The sequence below is a fragment of the Epinephelus fuscoguttatus genome, linkage group LG3 (genome assembly GCF_011397635.1).
Source record: "Epinephelus fuscoguttatus linkage group LG3, E.fuscoguttatus.final_Chr_v1".
In the NCBI taxonomy this organism is placed as follows: domain Eukaryota; kingdom Metazoa; phylum Chordata; class Actinopteri; order Perciformes; family Serranidae; genus Epinephelus; species Epinephelus fuscoguttatus.
In genome coordinates, this window is record NC_064754.1 from 37,735,914 (window position 1) to 37,756,147 (window position 20,234).

Genomic DNA, 20,234 nt, shown 5'->3' on the forward strand with positions numbered 1-20,234 from the left:
AATAGATTGTTGGAGAAAAGACACGTAACCAACACACAGAATCTTCTCTGTCAGTATGCTGAGCAGGCCTGGCTAACATCTGACTGACAACAGATGAAAGCCTGATGATCAATATACACCCAGACCATCCATCTATCAAATCACTACCAGACCACTGGGACAGCAAGGGACAGAGGGATCAATGAGGTAGTGAGAAAGATAAAGACAAGTCTGATTAGAGAGAGAGAGAGAGAGAGACAGAGACAGAGAGACAGAGAGAACCAGAAAAAGAACGACGCTGAAAATGAACTTTTTAAAGATTTGTGTTTGTAAGTTACGCTAACACTCAAAATTCTCTCACCATTATATCACAACCCTGGTGTATCTGCAGCTCAGAGCTGAAGAAGAAGTGCTACAGAGCTTCTGCAGGATGTTCAGGTTTTAATGGAGGTTTTCACTTCCTCTATTAAAAGGTTAGAGTGGGCAGAAAGGGCTGGTGTGAGCTGAACCGAAACAATGCATCCAGACAATGGCTGCTAATTAGCCTGACAGACAGGAGGAAAAACGCTGAACCGTGAAAGGAGTCATTGACCAAGGTCATAGAATATAAATGCAAAGAGATGTACGAACCCAGAGGATGCACACAAATCACACACACTGTGGGCGAGGTAGCTGAATGTAACAAGTTGAAGCAATAGGCAGATTAACTGTGTTTTCAAAGTTTCAACTGTTCAAACAAGTTTTAGTCTTCTATTCTGAATGGACACATGAATTATCTTGTTGTCATGCATGAAGATTGCTGCTATTTTCACAGCTTTGTAGTACTTTAGAGCTGTCGCAAAGTGCAAACAACAAATATTGCATTAAAGCACAAACATGAACTGCAGTAATTTAACAGAATACTTGACATGTAGCACTGTCACTACTACTAGGCTTATCTGCCTTTAGATCACAACACCAATGAGAACCATCAATTGTGTGTAATTTTTGTTTAAACCACTGTGTTTAAATTTGTAGTATTATTCCAGTTGCTCAAAGGAAGCTGTGCGTCAGTATTGTGGTTCAGAGACACCTGGGTGCCAAAGCAGGAAGTTGGCTGTGGTAAACATTCACACTAAGGTGACTCCTTTCTTTCAGTCACAGGTGTCGTTTATGTGGAAATAGGGAAAAAGGATTTGAGCCTGCTGAGAGGATATTGTGCATTTTTGTGTGTCACCTTCTTATGACACTGTGGAGGATACAATATTTGGTGAAACACCTGTTGAAACAGTTTGTGCAAGCACTAAACTTCCTTAATGGCTGCACTGTGACGCTGAGGCAGAGGGAACATTCATGTGTGAAATTGCCTTGTTAACTTGCTACATGTGCTGCTCAATCTATCTGCTCACAGCGGGAATAAGTTGTTGCTAGAATGTTAAGTCACTTTAGTGTTGATAGGGGTGTGACACGATGCACCTATTTGCAAAATAAACACAGTGACACTGGAACTAAACTAAAAACTGATATTTAACCGCCATTTTCTCTAAATTCAAAACAAAGCAGTCCGTTAAAGGTTTGTGGCCCTTGAGGTAACTTCCAGGCAGTTTGGTGAATCAACCACCAACCACTAAGTGTGATGCAATGCCATAACTCCCACTATGAGTGGGAGTGTGCGTGTTTATATCTGTGTTGTTTATGAAAGAGGGGAAAAAGAGAGAGAGAAAGGGAGCGAAGGAGGAGGCAGTGATCCAGAACTGAGCTCTTGTGACAGCTTTTCTATTCAGTCCACACATCACAGGAAAATCAGCGACCTAATTAAACAAACAGAAAGAGAGTGAGGGAGAAAAAAAAGAGAGAGACAGAGAGGAAAAGATGAGGGGAAGAAGGAGAAAGTGATGCTGGAGGAAAAAATGTGTGAAGCTTGTGAGAAAAACAAAGGAGAGAATGGGGAGCAAAGTTAACAAAAACTGCAAAGAGAGGAAGGGAATCAGAGGAAATAAAGATCTAGTGGAGAAAATCAATGATTAAATCAGGCAAGACCCAAATAAAACATGAGCAGCAGAATAGGAAAAAGTAGAGTTAGACAATGGAAAGAGGGGCGGTAACAGAGGTAGTGAAGAGGGGTGCAGTGTTTTACACACTGGCCTTGACTAACAAGAAATGCTGGCTCAGATTTGTAAGACAGAGAGAAAGAGAGGTTGGGGGCAACAGTGCTGTTGCAAGCAATTCAGTTTATCCACTTTGAAATGAGAGAGAAAGGGTCTGGACACTCATTATAGATAACAAGACAGGCAGACGGGCAGCAGAGATCTGTCCAGACCTCCAGCACTGGTCATGGGAGATAACAATGGAGAGACACGAAAGGCAAAAGACAATAAATTACGGAGGAGAGTGAGACTGACAGTAAGAAAGAGAGTAAAGTAACTAATTCAGTAAGACTCAGGGCACAAGGCTGGCACAGGGGTAATGTTTGAAAAAACAGACTCTGCTGGACACAATGCCAGACTAAACGACAGAATGTATCCTGTAGGTCACACTGATTCAGCTATCTGACACTTTAATGACATTCAGATTCAGTCTGACAAAGTAACAGTGCAGTCTGTGCAACTGTTGTTGACGGAAAGGGTCATTTTCTAGTGGAAATGCTTCTATATTGATGTTGGACATACTGCTAGCTTGTTAACTGCAGTACAATTTCTCATTTCAACCTTGATGATATGTGTGCTTTTTGAGAGTACATCCACTGATAAGTATTGACATGTGTGATTTGGTGATTTATGCTGGCAAGAAGTGTCTGCAGATCCGTGTTGACATTTGCAACAATGTAGAAGACCTTCATGCACAGCCACTTCACTGTGTTCTGCTGAGCACTTCCTTCTTCATTCTTTGCAGAAACCACACTTAACAGCTGTGCCAGATTGCATGTTGTCTCCTCGGCACTCTGCTCTATCGTGCACAGAATGATGAAAGAGACACCCAAACAGAAAGAGAAGTTGTTTGGAAATTAACAGCTAAAAGTGATGGCAAAGCAAAGTGTTAAGAAGGGTGTCATTAAAAAAGGAAGGGCCGGCAGAGATCAACCATGCACATACTGAGATGGACAGTGAGGACAGACCAGCTGCATAAGCACATACAGTACTTTATAGACTGTCTGCATCCCAACAAGTCCTCCAAATTAAATGGGGAAATATGTTAATAGTCCATGCACTTTAGAACAGCACATTTTCTGATCAGACACTCAGAGCTAAGGGTGTTAGCCTGGGAGGAACTGGAGGGTGGGTAGACTCACAAGACGCTTTGCTTAACGAAAGACTGATGACTTTCTCCCTGATTTTGTGTTTAAATGGGCGGATACAATTTCAGAGTTTAAAAAAACTCCCTACGTTGCAGAACCAATAGTAAATCTGCAGGGCGGTCCTTTGGTGGCTCGCTGAACTCTTGTGCTCATAAACATAGTCCGACTAGAAACACGTGCAGCGGTACAAAATGGCTCAAGTCGCTGTAAGTCCTTCATTTCCACAATCTTGTGGACTGAGCACACGTTTGATAAAACGGAGTTTAATCTCTTGGCATCCATTTTCAAGCTCTCTGTGTGTTTGTGTCCTTGCAGACGAGAAAAGGGGGAGTGCACATTTCCGGGAGGGCGTGTCCTTTTCAAAAATGCAAGAAGCGTTGCTTTGTTGCCGGCCATTTTCGCCGGTGTGTTAAACACACTTTAGAAAGGAGTGTCTCCAGACTATCAGAAGGCGGAGATCTCTGATTGTCTGGTGGCGAGACTAGAGGGTGGGTGCAACACTTCTGTGATGGTGCGGCTCTGATATAAACAGGAGTCGCTGTATAAGCACAGTGCAGAGCAGCAGAGGGATACACATGCAGGGACTCACATGCATTAAGATGCACATGCAGCTGGACCTTCTACCACAGAAAAGAACAGAAAAGATCAGATTACAACACATTCAAATGTAGTTTGACTTAATTCTCTCCTCAGGACACCATTACTCCACTATATCATTACATAACAAATGGAGGTTTGCTGTTATATTAATGCTTTGAATGTCGTATACAGGACCTTTAAGGTTTGATTAGATTTAGGTATAAACACAACTTGGTTAGGTTTAGAGAAGAATCATGGTAAGAGTTAAAATAAGTATTCAAGATTATGAAAACATTGTGGTAAAATTACTACATGGGATTACGGGACCATTGTTGTCATATTTGCAATAGTAATCATGGGGATAAGGTAAGGGAATGATGTGGTCATGCTTGGTCATATCACTTGGAAAATGGTCCCCTCTATTTAGTTTTTGTTGACCCAACCATCCATGCTGACTTTGCCACTTGATAACAACGTCTGGCTTCCTTATTTGTTCCTGTCATTACTACGGCTTTGTCACCTGTACATAAACTTATTTTTAAGCACTTACTTGAAACTAAATTAGTGCCTTGTGATTGTATGCGTCTGTGAACCAATCAAGTTGCAGTTACAGTTTACAATCATGGCTGTGAAAACATGGATGGTAGACACATGTCTTCCCCCCCCAGCAGCACAGAAAATCTATACAATCCCTGCCGTTTCGAGATTAGTGTCACCCATTCTGTTCTCCAATGAAGTTGACCTTCATCATTTTATCCTATTAGACAATTGTGTGAAATGAATGAATGAATTCTTAAATTATGGCTAAGACCATGTTTAGTGAGGTCACAGTGACCTTGACCTTTAACCACCAAATTATAATCAGTTCAGTCAAAATGGTCATTTGTGCCACATTTGAAGAAATTCCCTCAAGGCCTTCTTGAGATACTGCATCCACAAGAATGGGATGGACACAAGGTCACAGTGACCTTTACCTTCAACCATCAAATTCTGATCAGTCCATCCTGGACTCAAAATGAACATTTGTGCCAAATTTGAAGAAATTCTCTCAAGGTGTTCTTGAGATATTGCATTCACGAGAATGAGAAGGATACAAGGTCACAGTCACAGGTCACAGTGAGCTTTAACCTAAAGTCTAATCAGTTCATTGTTGAGTCCAACTGGACTGTTTCTGCCAAATTTAGAGAAATTTCCCAGAGGCATTTGAGATATTGGGTTCATGAGAATAGAACATACCAACATACCAACAATGGCCACACCTATCACCAGCGCAAAGGCACAAAAACAATGCTGCCGTTCCTCTCTATCATCTCTTTCAAACACACAGACACTTGCTGTACCAGCAATAAGCCAAGGGATAAACCACTGCATAATTCATTGTGGTGAAGGTACAATTATGCTCTACTTTCCTCTGAGAAAGTACAATACAACTTCATTCTCTCCATCTGGTGATTCACGATAGAGTGCAGAGAAACTTCCTGGAACTCAGTCTGAAATTGCACACTTGCATTACAGAATTAATTTGCTTCTCTGCAGCTAAGCACAGAGAAATAAATGCATGCAGCACGTGTGTGTGTGTGTGCGTATGTGTGTGTGAGAGAGAGAGAGTGTGTAAAAACTCATGCTTCATGATCTCCACCCAGATGCTCCTGGCAGGAGGTGACCTCTGTCCACTAACAGACGGTCTGGACCTGTGGCAACACACACACTCACAGGGATAGAGAGAGAGAGAGGCTCAAAGCCTGCTCAAAGTCAGAATAAAGTCGCATAAACTTACAGAGTAACTAGTTAAAGAGGAACGGCAGAAATAACCACGAAACCACGTTCTTCCGCTTCCACTCTGACTCCAGCCTCGCTAGTCTCATTCATTGTAGCTCTCTTCCAAATGCTAATTCACCTCACGACACTGCCTCAAGCTTGTAATGTAACGTAATGTAATATTCTCATATCAGCAATATGACTGTTGCTATAAAAAGATTTTTAACACCTTTAGTGGAGTTTGTAAGTTGTTAAATATTGCAACTCTGTTTTGCATAACACAAGAGAAACAGCCCTGGGACACACACACACACACACACACACACACACACACATCAACATGGTGGGATTGGCTGAGGTTATCAAACCCCAATGAGAAGCATAATTTATCAGAAAGTTGAGTTGTGTTTTACTTCTGTCTGAGTGTACTGATGCTCTGCAGTCTGGCTTTCCAAGATGCTGACAGTGAAGAGGGAGAAAGAGACAAATGGAAGGTGGCGTGGTCCACAACACAAAGTATGAGACTATTGATGCAAAAAATAATGTAAGAAGGTTGAGAGGGAATATGTAAAAGTTTATGTACAGCACATACATGCATAAACATTACACTAGGGAATCGGACAGCACAACAGAAGCGAAAGCCAGTATATAAGATATAGTCATTGCTAGTCTGCGAGATTGTGGGAGAAAGGCGATTCGTATGTGTGATGGAGAGAGAGAAAGAAGGAGGAAGAGAAACAGGGAGGGTCTCAGGGTGAACGAGTGATGTTTCTGTTCATTAGCAGTCCTCCCTTATAGCCGCACAGTAACAGGATAATCATGTCTGCTTGGTGGCGGTGTGTCCTTGACTGTCATTGGTGGGACTCTGCCGGTCCTTGTCTCTATTCCAGACTGTGTGTATGTGTGTGTATGTGTGTGTCTGTATGTGTATGGAAGTCTTTCAAAACTTTAATTAAACAACTAAGCCACAAACACTGGTGCCAAAAACTGGAAGGCTGCAATGCTTGTGCTCTTCCAAATCAACGTGTAATTCCCTTCTCTCCCAGTCAGCCTATTGTGTGCGCATTTCCTATCCTCCAAGAATATGATGTATAACTGAGACAACAGAAACAACAATGAGTGCCATATTCTGCATTAAACATTTTTTTCTGGTTATTAATTGGTAACTGACAGTGTGAAGCCGCATGAAGCAAATGGGAGGAATAATTAACAATGGTTGCAGCCACATGCACCATGTCCCATTTTCACTAGGATGCCTTGCTGTGTTTTCCTTATTGATACCATCCATTGATCACTCTCTGCTTGAACGGAGTTAGAATTCTTCTTGCAACTCCACAGTATTGGCCTGACTGGCTGCTTTTCTCAAGGGCATTTTGCAGACTTCTGCAGCATTGTGATCGATGGGTGAGAAATTGAGCATATTTTCCACACAGCTGCATTACACTTACTGTTTTTTCATGTGATCACATGTTTTTCCCCCTAAATTCTGTCAGTGCAGATGGACTCTGTTTCAGTGGTCAATTCAGCACAGAGAGGCACCTATTTCACATAGTTCTAAAGGGACGGTTCACCCCAAATCAAAAGTACATATTTTTCCTCTTACCTGTAGTGCTATTTATCAATCTATCTATTAATCTGAGTGTTGGAGATATCGGCTGTGGATGTCTATTATCTCTTCAATATAATGGAACTAGATGGCACTCAACTTGTGGTGCTCAAGGCATCAAAATGCATTTTAAAAGCTCAACAGCAATGTCTCTTCCAAAAATCATGACTGGGTTGCTCAAGATAATCCACAGACCTTGTTGTGAGCAGTTTCATGTAGGAACTATTTTCCTGCTACCAATCTACACCTGTTAACCATTTCACTGTGCAGTAGGAAGCGTGCATTTTTTCATGGACCAGATTCTCATGACAGTGTGAGATGGAACCATTAATGACATCCTCCTCAGCTGAGCTGCAACATTAACTAGCTCAGTGGTGCTAGGTGAGCTAGCAGTAGATGCATACTTCCTTCTACGTAGTGATTCAGTTGGTGAGTGTAGTTTGGTGGAAAAAAATAGTTCCTACTGTACATGAAGCAGCTCACAACAAGGTCTGTGGATTATCTTGAGTAACTGGGTCATGATTTCTGGAAAGAGACATTGCTGTTGAATTTTTCAAATATACTGGCACTTTGATCATCACAAGCTAAGTGCCTGTGTATTTTCTTATTTTGGGTCAAACGGTTCTTTAAAATAATACACAGGCCATTCAAATTTCAGATAGAATGCGATAACAGCAAGTTTAAAAAGCAATATTCAAATGCACTGTAGACTTTTAAAATCTTTGGTTAAGATCATTTAAAGCTTTTTTCAGGATCTGTGTAATCCATGTTTCCTTTAAAGAAAGGCAGCCCCAGTGCAGACCCCACACACTAGTTTCTGGCTCATCCAGACCATATCATTCGTTCCTGTTTCCATCTGAAACAGAGAACTGATTTAGAAGTGAGGCCTGACAAGTGTCACCTGCACTAATGGGCCCTGTCACTCACAATCGCAGGCCAAATGGCTCGCCCATTAACAAATTAGATAAAGGTGCTGCTTATTTTATCTGTCTCTGTTCTTCATCTCTTCTTTCTTTGTCCACCTCTTATCTTTTCTTTATATTCTCTTGCCTGTTTTCCTTTCATCTCTCCTCAGACTCTTTGTCTGCATTCCTTAGGCAGCTCTTATCTCTTTCCAAACTCTCGTTCCTTCACATCCATCAATCTATTAATGCTTTCCTTGTGCCATTCTTTATACTGTCATCACTACCCCATCATTTTCTCCTCACTTGCTCCGACAGAGGTAAACAAAGCTGACATAGTCTGTATTCTCATGCACACTGGCTTCCCATAACCTTCTTTAGATATACTCAAAGTCAATATACTATCAAAATAACAAACAAACGCAATGAATACCAATTGATTTTTGCTTGAGGCTCTGTGTTCTACAGCTAGTTAACCCACATGCTCTGCTTCTCCCATAGACCGAGGCAGAAATGCTATAGTCCTGTAGTCATTTCACTGTCATATGTGTACACTATATGTATAGCAACTGTGTAGCAAGATACCTGCAATATTTTATGTACCAGTATGTTATATATGTCATACTGGTCTCAATCTGTCTTGCTCTATGGCACTATACTTAGACTACAGTCTCCCATTGTATACTTTGCTGTACTGAACCTTGTTGGGATGCAAAAAAAGGAGGGGTAGGGTTATGCACAAAAAAAGACATAGTTTGCAGACGTGTTTGTGTCACAAATTGTTGTGGTTATTTGTTAGTTGAGTAACAAATAAAAAAAAAAAAATGAGAGCCAGAGAGAGAAGTTCAAACCTAGCATACCTTCTCACCTCTCTGTCTGGCTAACAATGGTGAGAAGTGGCTGTGAATGTCAGATTATCAGTTTCAGAGAGTTATAGAAATGTATAATGTATATAGAAACAGCCCCCGCTAATCATAGGTCCCCAAAGGTATTTGCCCCTCCGTCAAGAAGTTCCAACAGCCTGTTTTCAATCCCCACACATCAAATACAGATGCTTGGCCTGTGGCGTCAGATACTGATGCACCAAGGCACCCTTTAGCGTCTGTAAGAGATGCATGGGGCCACTTCATTATTTGATACAACCAAAAGTCAACGTTGAGTTATTTCAAGAATGTAGCATACAGTACCTTACATTAGTAAGTAAAGTAACAAATGCTTTTGTTGCCCTAACCTTAGGAAGTAAACCTAAAAATGAAGTAAACCTATGTCAGAAGCACAGAATGTTAAAAAAAAAATGGATATAGCTACCACAACATCGTACACTGGTTTGTGGAGTGCCGTTTTGAAGCCTGGAGTTTGGCATTTTGGCTGTCCCCATCTTGTTGTTTTTTTTTTTGTTTTTGTTTTTTTTAAAGACAGAAGTGACCATATTTGGACAAGGGGGTAGAACTGTTGAGTAGCAAGGGGCGCTCCTGACTCAAAAACTGAAGCAACCTTGGCAGACATTCTGTCACTCAAGCACTCCAGCCCTTCAATATATACAGTTGTCATGAATGTTGAAATTAGCTATAGAGATATAATCCTTTTTTGTATAAGACTGTAAACATGTTTATTTCTGCTGTTAAGTTGGGCATTTTATTATGGGTGTCTATGAGGATTAACTCCTCTGGAACCGTTGTCAAGGGGCCATTCAAGGACCTGCAGGTTTTGGCACTTCTTTGTAAGCCTCATTTTTCACCCCCAGATGTGGCAGATTGGTTAGAAGTTTAGTTTGTAACTAGACTGTATGCATTTCCTGCGGAAACAGAAGTTAGTTCTGAAAAGACCCTATGCATTTAATAAGTGGATATTGACACGCCGTCCCTGAGCATCCAAAAGCGACCCTAGAGGGGTACCTAGAGCATCGTAGCTTCATGGCTAAGCCACTAACAAAACATCAGTAAGACAAGTTGGAAGTGAGAATGTGTTGGTTCTGACAGAGCATCCTGTCCCCTTCAAACTAGTGGAGGTGTAAGAAAAAAACTCCACTTTTAAATACTGAACAACGCACTACTATACTGAGACCGTGTCATGCATGTGTCTTCTTGAGGATTTGTATGATTAACAAAGACTTACAGATCGCACTAAGAACATGTGGCTGACTAGTCTGTACAAAAAGATTAACTTCAGGGTTCCAAATGGGATTTATTACAGATTAACTACAGATTACAACTATATATGAATAATACTACAATAGTGTTTATAATTAAAGTGGATTTCTCACTAATAGCCACATCTGGTTTACCTGTGTCACTGTGGCCATCAGCTACGCAGGTTCAACTACCCACTGGCACCACATATCATGACCATGATCTGCATAGATAAATGATAATACCTACAGTTTTTATTACAATACTCAAAAGTATGTGTACAGTTTGACACCAAATCACAGTTTTGGCAGTAAAACAGCAAAAGACCGATCCACAGTGAAACCAACAAAAACTGCATTTACAATCTTGGATACATGGTAATAGATTTACAGCTGATAAGATGAGTTTTGTACCTGAAAGCAACGTTTTTTAATGATATAATATCAGCTTGTCTTATGAGTTGCTATCAAAAAGGAGAGATTGAATCATCACAATATGTGAAATTAGGCTGTGACGTTCATTTATAACCCCAAATATTTGTAATTCTGAGAGTATAAACATTTCCGCAAATCCTCAAATATTTTGAAGCTGTAATTGCACATTGCATTACTGATGTGTAATTGTTACTGTAGGAAAGTCCACAAAAATACACTAACGTCAGCTCTCAATACTTCTGTATGGCATATGACAGCTGTCTCAAATTAAATTTCAAAAAGACGTTAACCGCAGCAGCTGAGAAAAGGTCTGGGTCATTAGCAGACATCACAGAAAAAACACACACTGCCAGCATTGTCCTCTGATCACAAGAAAAATGGCAAATCTAAAAGACAGCTTGTCATAATGTGCCATCACATCACATCATACCAGATGGTTCACAATGTGGCATCGCGTATCAGAGGGTTTCCATGGCTGTCAGCAGGCTATCAGTCAGCACTGTTGGCTTTTTAATGTGGCCAGAAAGTTTACCGTGTTGGTTTGGGGTTGTCCAAACATCACAAACTTGCAGGGATTCACACATCCTGCTCCACATGTGTGCCAAAACACACAAAACATATGGAAATCAAAGATACACAGAAGGGAAATTATCTGTCAACCTCTAACAATTGGGTCACCCAATCTGCAACAAAGACATGACAAAAGTAGATTTCATACAGTGCTGTTATCCTGATCAGGGTCACCGTGGAAACAAGAGTGAGCAGTGCAGCTTAAACACCTCAGCAACATCCTCCAGTTACTCATGGGGGCTCCCAACAGGAAATAGTCGATCCAGCATGTTCTACACCTGCCACAGTTCAGCCTGGAAACCCCTCAAACTAAAACCTACATGCCCTCTAATTATCTAATAAGTATTACTACTAAAGGGACAGATCTGTCTCTGCCTTCAGTCATGTTTTTACCACAAATTCAGCCAAAGACATGATCCAATTAAAATAAGTAAACTAAGTCCTTCGTACTTGACATTATAATATGTGGTTTTATTGCTGCCTGCCAAGAGGACACAAATTATAGCATTTTCAGATCTGATGCCCCGACAACCAGACAACATAATTCATCAGTGCCTTCCAAAACACATCTACGATTATTACTAAAATTATTCATGTTCTTTATGATCTTCCACTGCCATGGTTAAGGTTTAGTCAGGCTTAGGTGCCAAAACTATTTGGTCAAGGTTACAGAAAAAGTGTGGTCATGGTTAAAAGAAACCAACTCTGATTGTTGGTAGGAAACAGGTTGTGGCCTCTCATGTCAAACTCACACACTTTGTATGCCTAACCACCAACCATGACCTTCCTCAGTGGTTTTCAGGTGCCAAAATAACACCGTACTTTTGCTTTTGAGAAACAACAATCACAATCTGCAAGGGTACAAGACGTCCTTGTTCAGTAAACATTAGTAATAGAAGCCATCTGAACAAATGACTGATGCTGTTGTTCTTCTGGTGAGGACGGTATTTAGGAAAGGCACAGTTAAAGTAGGAAACACAAACAGTTCTGTTGTGGCATCCAGTGATACCGCAGACAGAGTATCAACATTTAGTCCTGGGTGGATGCAGTGGTTAGTTATTCATCGTGGTTTATGGCATACTGTTGATCCATTCAGCATGAAATGACACTGTGATACGAACCATGAGCCATTTGCATCATTGCATTGCTGAGTGAGAGGAGCAAGACTACTGTGCCTAATGCATACTGCATGAACAATAACATGAATACATTATCCATAAACTGATGTTGACCTTTAGACAAACTTCAGCTAACTCAGAGAGTTAAACTGTAAAAAGAGCCACACAGCTCTGAGGAAGGTTTGTTGACAGTTATGAGGAAGTATTCATGTTGTAGACAGCAATGGGGATGTTACCTCTGCCTCTTAGTCTGCAGTGCGGCTCAGCTGGCTGACTTTTCCATCATGCTCTTGCACAAACAATGGTAAACAGTAAACCTGCCCTTTGTATTCTCTCTTTGTTTCTTTTTGGTTCCCTTTTTAAAATCCTTTTATGTTTGTCGCTGTTCGTTGTTTCAACTTTCACTGATATTGCTCTCTGCTGTCTTGATTCCCCCTCTCAGCCTCACTTCCCTCCCATCACAGAGCTTTAATCAGACCATGAAATGACTGCAGAGACTGGCGGAGCAATCTCCTCCTCACTGATCATCTGAAGTGCTAATGTGGAAGGAGGGAGAAGAGGAGGATGGAAGTGGGAAGAGATGGAGAAATCAAAGGAAGGGAGAGGAAGATGTAGACAAGCAAGGGGAGAAGAGAGAGGGAATGAGGCAATGAATAAAAAAGATTTCTAGAAAAAAGATGAAAGGAGAACAAAGCTCAAGTTAAGGGAGGCAGCAAAGTGCTGGAGAGTGATGGATAATGAATAAAGGCAGGAGATGTGCTACAAACAAGAGTATATATTAAACAGAGGATGAGAGGTAAAACTACAGCAGACCATTAAAACAAAGAGACAAGAGTGACAAGATGACAGCATTTTGTGGTGCGCACCTCTGACCTGCAAACCAAACTTCTACATCTGTGAAACACACACGAACAAAATCATCTCCATGATAACCCAGGGAGGGCATGCACTCAAGACAGCACAGAGATTAAAGGAAACAAGCAGGAGATGTAGAAAACACACACACAGAGAAAGCGCAGACAAGCTTCGACAGGAAAGCAGATTCGAGACAGAGAGCTCAGATGGTTCCTCTGACCTCTTCGAAACCCCAAGGAGAAGAAATTAACATCTCTCCATGTGAGGACAAATGAGGTGTAAATTATTGATTATTTTTCTGCAGCGGCTCAGCAAATCTGGGCCACCACACAGTTTTCCACATCTTTTCAGGATCTGGTTTTTGAGGATCCCTGCTGGTTAAGGACTGGTGTAGAGTATTTAGGGTTTGCACTTAGGCTTATAATTGCCTCTCACCAAAGGTTTGTGAATGTTATGCTAAAATGTTGAAGATATTGTCCGAAAATAGTGGATTTTGTTGTGCATTGATCAATATTTGAAAAGCAGACATTAGTATAATCTGAAATGTGCATATTTATATATTTCTTTTGTGGGAGTTTGCTTGTCAGCTGTCTCCAAAGAGATTAATGCAGTTTAATTGACCTGATTATGTAAATGGAATTAATATCAGCAGGTCACTATTGATTAGATGTGTAATTACTTTTTATTCATTTGTAAACACAGCTTTTTCTATGTGTTTTGGCATTTTGTCCACACACAAGCTGTGTTTTAGGTCACAGAAAATTAACCATTAACTAAAATTGCGTCCAAGGTGAAGACTTTCAGAAACTCCATTTTTAGTGTTGCCTTGTAGACGGAAAACAAAGTTTGCCTTGTAATGGCAGAGTGTTTGCTGTTACCCCCTTTGTCAGGCATCACAAATGAGCCGGCTTTTCGTACAATGGCAGACATGACTAAAATAGTGCTGGCTCTAACATTGCTAACATGACTTTTTACTTGGTAGCACAAATGTACAGCTACTGTTACACTATATTAAGGAAAAGAGGTGTCAGAATGTGCTTAAGGAGGTCACTGCTCCAGGTAGCCTACCAGTAACAGTTTTTCTCCAGGCTTCTGATTCGCCAGCATCTTCTCCATGTAGCTTTAGGGTTACTGTGCTTCATTTGGAAGGAGATTTTTTTCATAACAGTGAGTGTGGAAGGGATTTTTTTTGGAGGAAGAATGAAAGGGAAAAATCCTGTTTCCAAAACCACCCATGTCTGTGCGGAGCAGGCCTTAGAGTTAACAAATCACTGACAAGTGTTTGTTTCCAGACATCATTTCCAACAACATCACATTAAGCAGGTTTGATTACTTAAAGCTGCGCTGATCAATAATTTGAAATTAACTGAGTCAAATGACTGCATGTAATGTGACAGGATTTGTAGTGACAAACCCGCAGACAATTATCATCCAACTGCGCAGTTCGATCATCTCAATGGAGCATTTTATGGTCTTTAGCTCACTTTTGTTTTTACAGCCTGCAACCTAATTATGGTTTTGATTCACTGCTGGCAGCTGTTTACAGCAAAAAAGCTCAGATAAACCCACTGTTCACTACCTGCCCTGCACCAAACAGCAGACAAAGTTAGAGATGTGTTCTTGAGTTTCCCATCTCAAGCATATCTGACAAAACAAATAAGCTCCTATGCCTCATGTACAGATACAGTGTCAGCAACTAGTTTAAGCTTAAGAGCGAGATATTTCCCTCAGGAGCTGCTGTAGAGCAGAAACAGAGCTAAAGAGATTGAATATTGGACTTACATTTGTCAGGTAGTCAGAGACATGACTTAAATGAACCCTAATGTTGCTCTCTATCTGCTGGATGTGTAAACTGCTTACTAAGATATTTGCCTTTGCAACTTTATAAAGTGATAATACAGTGGTGGAAAAAAGTTTTCGGACACCCTTAAAATTTTACACAATCTCAAATATTATCATGAAATATTTGTGGAAAAATCTTTTTTGTGTTTCAAAAGGTGTGGCTGCATTAGACAGATACAAACAAATACAAATTATATTTTTTTGTTTATTGTTTACAAGAAAAACTAACAAAACTAAATTCTTGACAGTTTCAATATGTCAGTTCTCAACATTGTCGGTATCAAAGTCAACAAATAACAGAGAATGTGTTCAAAACTGAACAAAAAATAAATAAACCATCACATCATCAAATTAATATTTAGTAGTCCTGCCATTGGCACGTAGTAGAGCTCTAATCCTGGCTGGCATGTTCCCCACGAGCCTTTCACACTGTTGAGGGGTAATCTTGTCCCATTCTTCTTGAATTACTGCTTTTAATTCTTCTAAATTCTTTGGTTTATGCTTTGAAACAGACCTTTTGATAATCCACCACAGATTTTCAATGGGGCTCATGTCTGGGGATTGAGCTGGCCACTCTAAGACCTGGATACTGTGCTCCTGCAGCCAAGTTCTACTGGCCTTGGATGTGTGGCAAGGGGCATTATCTTGTTGAAACATCCAGTTTTTACCTCGACGGAACAGTGCACGCACAGAAGGGAGCATGTGGGTTTCGAGAATGGTACAATACTTGGTAGAGTTCAATGTGCCATCACAGACAGTGAGATGACCAACACCAGCAGCACTCATGCATCCCCAAACCATGATACCGCCTCCACCATGCTTGACAGTAGGTACTGTACATGCTGGGGATAATGCTTCGCCTGGCCTTCTGCGTACCCTCACATTAGTAGGAGGAAGATAAAGCTGGAAACTGGACTCATCTGACCACAAAATCTTCTTCCAATTCCTGGCTGTCCAGTTCTTGTGTGCCTGGGCCCAACGACGCCGGGCTAACCTCTGTCTCTCATTGATCAGGGGCTTCTTGATAGCCTTGTAGGACCTTAAGCCATGATCTAAAAGTCGGCCACGTACAGTGCGGGTGGAACACTGGACACCAGTTTGGTTTGACCACTGCTGCTGAAGCGCCTGTGATGTCATTCGGCGGTTTTGCCTGCACATGCGGATCAGGATGTGGTCATTTCTTGCTGAAGAAACTCTTGGACGCCCAGATCTTGGTTTGTCTTTCAAGCTGTTGGTTCGTCTGTATTTCTGCAGAGTGTATCCAACTGCTGAAGGACTGCATCTGCACTTCCTGGCTATCTGGCGGCAACTGTACCCTTCCTGGCTGAGAATCTTTATCTTCAGGCGTGTTTCCTGCGTTAGGTTCCTTGTTTTAGCCATTTTTGTGTCTGAAGAACTTTCAAATGTGCTGGCTTTATGTAGACACGAAGCTTGGCAACAAAAATTGTGTCTTTTAATAAAAAGAACGACCTTCATTACTGGTACCAAAATGACCCAATACTCAAAATTTCTTATGTATTTTTATGGAACCAATCAATTTTAAGTTTTTAATGGCTTTTTTAGCATTTATTTAGTATTTTGGCTATGACTGTACTAAAAGAAATTGCACTTGAAGACCTAAGAGTGATTCTTAATACAATATTTCACAAATGCATGGGGTGTCCGAAAACTTTTTTCCACCACTGTATGTTGTAGGTGTTTTGTCGCAAAGCCCCCACATGGCCAAAAATCAATTGATGCTATCAATATCAATCAACTGATGTAAAACGTGTTACATGTGAGCACCATAGTGTTCTGATGGGTTCACATGGAGGAGCATTTGTCTGTGCAGAGTGCAGGGAGGACAGTATGTCCACAGACAGCTGCCCAGGGCTTAAAATATTTTCTCTGTGTACATGTTTTGAAATTACATGCACCCATTTTTTCTTACTTTACCATGTGATGTGAGGACGCACTCAATGTGACACGATATAGTTTGAGCTGACTTTCCATTTACAATAATTTGCAGTAAAATTAATTTAAAATGAATGGTCGTAGGAACATTTTGAGCAGCTTAGAAAACCTAATATGGGAACATTTTGTTTTTAAAAATCTTGTTATAGGAATTCTATAGTGATGTCACCTATTCAGCAAGAAATAAATTAAATTATTGCTGTATTGTTAATCTCAGACCTTTTTATTTGCTCCAAGTATGGCCACAGTAACAGCACGAATACATGTGCATCAAAATCCAATTGGCAGCTAGCTTGACCACAGTGTTTACATGATGCTACTGTGCTGTGCTACTTTGTCTTGTGTTTACATGCGCTGTCAGCTTACAGTTGTTTTAATTGTGAATCTGATTGTGGTGCATAAACGTGAGTGAAACAAATAAAAAAAAAATTCAATAAATCAGGATCAATGTGTGAGAGCTGGCAGCCCTTCACTCACATGTTCTGCACCAAGTTATCTGCAGCGGTGAGTGAACAATAATAATGAGAATTACATGCACAGCTCTACTTTTACCTGCACTACCAGCATAGGCACATTGCACTGTATTTCGAGCCCCGTTTTAATGTCAACAATGATGTTTGACTGATTTAAGTTCATGTTATATAGATTTTATACACTTTGTCTTTTGATCCAGTCCATAAATTTGATCAGTTACAGCCTTCTTCCACCCTCTCTCCTATTGATCTTGCTATTCCTGTTATGCTGGGGCTATGCATGTAGGCCACTACTACATCCCCACACATACACAATATATGTATTCTCCCAGGTGCTTAGTGCACCAGTTCAATCTGTCTTTGCTTCATGCCAAAATTCATTTCCACACCTGCCTTGGCCATGCTGAGTCTTTCCCTTGCACTTACTCATATTTGTGTATGTGTGTGTGTGCATGTGTATGCATCCAAGTGTGTGAACCCAAGCAGCAGGAGAGAGCAAGCTAATAAATCCTCTAATGAGACACTTCTCACCTTTCTTCCCGCTCCTCTTTCACTCCCTCTCCCTTGCCTCTCTCTCTCTCTCTCTCTCACACACACACACACACACACACACACACACACACACACACACACACACACACACACACACACACACCCCTCTGCAGAGCTACCCTGGGGAGCTCTGGGATTCCTCCCTCTCCTTGCTATGGCAACACAACTTTACTCCTTGACATTTTTCCCACAGCTGGACATCCCAGCACTCACATAACTGGGCTTCTATGGATCATAAATCTAATTACAAAAAAATATGCAACGTATGTTCATCCAACAAAAAAAGAGAGAAGCCTCTCGAATGTGAGAACGAGATAAGGAGACGTGTACAAAAGACCACCAGTAGACAGAGGAGATGTTAATAAAGTGGATGCCATCAGTGAGGAGGTTAAATACTGTAGCAGTCATTACTTTCTCATTATCTCTATCCAACACAGGAGGAAAACTCCTTCCTACAGGAAAGTGAGATAAGCTCTGCATAGACCAAGACCGATAGATGAAACAGAGGAAGAACCTTCGGGTTGAATACTGCTTTTCTGTGGAAACCAATACTGAAGCATTGACTGGCTGCAACGTCCAATGAGTTGAAATGCAGCGGCTGCTTTTTCATGCAGCAGTTTAGAGCTGGTAGAGTATTTCACCCAAGGGAATCATTCGACAAAACATAAGTTGAAAAAAAGTGCTTTACATAGAAGACGATATATCTAACCTAACAGCAGAGCTCTTTACACACTCCCTGCAAAATGCTATCTATGCTGCTCAGCACGATCAATGATATGCACATGACATACCAACAGCTGCAGGTAGATTTACCATAACTTCAAACAGCAGTAACAAGAAGGTGATGTGTAGCAAAAGTGTCTACGTGCTGTATGTAAAAGATGTAGCTATCTTATCTTTTTTTTCTTAGCCTTCTGAAAAGATGTCCTGAACACTATCCACACATCAGCATTGTCATTAGCTTCATTGTAATCAGAAGCAGCAGCATCATCCTGGTCATCTCCATTAACATCAGTCTAACAATCCCCTATAAATGTCCCTAAGTCTCTACATTGCAAAAAGTACAGCAACATGCATATTTCCATTCTGTCTAATTTCTTCTTCCCCAGTCATCGCAAAGACATTTTCAAGGTTGAAACACAATGCATTTTTACTCAGACAACTAAACCCATAACTGCAACACCTACCTGTCACTGTGTGGAGAAAATGATGAGCAGTGAAACGCAATCTCGGATAAAGGCACACACCTGTTCGTGGAACACAAGATGGTTTGAATGCTATCAGATCTTTTATAAGCCCTGACTCAAAGGGAAGTGTGCAAATGAGACAGCATTTCCAAAAAAAGAGAAGTGTTTTGTATTGCCTGTGAAAGATGCAGGTAGCGACCGTATTGCATTTCACCCAGTGTGAATATTTTAAGAGCACTTCTCCATTGGTATAATGAAATGTTACACTGTACCATTGGCAATGAAAAGGCTCTTAACTTCTCTAAACCTGTGGAGTCATGTTAAAAGACACTCTACAGCTAGAATACTGACGCAAACTGCAGCATGATCAGTTCTAACAGTTATTTCTCAACTATGAAGTGGAGCTGACGTTTATTTGACTTTGTTGCTATGCAAAGTACCCATGTTATTACTGCCAGGGGGAGTGGTATTGTACAAAGTATTAAATTTCCCAAGAGATAGTCTCAGGAATTTATGAAATATGTGTCACATGTAACGCCTAGGGATCTCAGTTAGACTGTGATGTAACAAGCTAATTATCGCAGCTTACCAAGAGGTCACATGAGTCAGACAAAAGACTGTGGCCATAAGAACAACTACTACATCTGTAAAAACTTTCCATCTGGAAAACCCTTAAGATGATTTGGAAAATCTGTTTATAATTTGTGAAATCTTGACAATAAACTCCTAACATACAAGTGAATAAGTGTGTAAGTGATCTTGACATACTGTTTGTCCCTCCATTGCACATCTTCAATTGAACACTACCACCAAGTGGACAAACGGGTGAAGTACAAGTTGCGCTCAAAATTTATTGCACAACAGTTTTGTTAAATGAATTAAACTCCCCACAAGACAGTCTTATATTGAGGGTTGTTGAGGGTGAACATTTAGCACATTTTCTTCTACTTATCTGCACATTGATAACTGAAAGTTTTAGTCATTTTTTGTATGTAAACCTGTGGTATAACCCACACACTGTAA

At 40.7% G+C, this 20,234-nt stretch overlaps 1 protein-coding gene across 3 annotated transcripts in view; it reads right to left on the reverse strand.

Annotated features, from left to right (window-relative positions):
• Positions 1-20,234, reverse strand: part of rab11fip4b (RAB11 family interacting protein 4 (class II) b) — a 75,735-nt gene that overhangs the window by 41,847 nt on the left and 13,654 nt on the right. The window contains exon 1 of one of the 3 annotated variants that reach the window (XM_049571455.1): positions 19,212-19,289. The exons of the other annotated variants lie outside the window; for them this stretch is intronic. The gene's annotated coding sequence lies outside the window, so the exon portion shown is untranslated. Of the gene's footprint in view, positions 1-19,211; positions 19,290-20,234 lie in introns of those variants that run through there. 3 annotated transcript variants of the gene reach the window in all.